Below are 243 nucleotides of genomic sequence, written 5' to 3'. Positions count from 1 at the left end.
TAAAAGTGATTCTGATTCTGATTTAATAAATATGAATTCTGTGTTTGGTAGAAAACCAAAGGTTCCCAGTGAGAACAGATTTCTGCAGAATATTAAATCTCATAGACAGACATAACCAAAATGCCATACGATAGAAACCAGTATGGTAAGTCTTAAGGTCTTTTGGCGGTTTTGGATAGTGTGTGTGTTTGTGTGTGTGTGTGTGTGTGTGTGTGAAAAGGTGTCTTGTTCTTTGCTGGTGCG

Source organism: Morone saxatilis, unplaced genomic scaffold (genome assembly GCF_004916995.1).
Source record: "Morone saxatilis isolate NCDOM2014 unplaced genomic scaffold, NCSU_SB_2.0 Contig17, whole genome shotgun sequence".
NCBI classification, from domain to species: Eukaryota; Metazoa; Chordata; class Actinopteri; family Moronidae; genus Morone; species Morone saxatilis.
Note: the sequence above shows the minus strand (reverse complement) of the source record.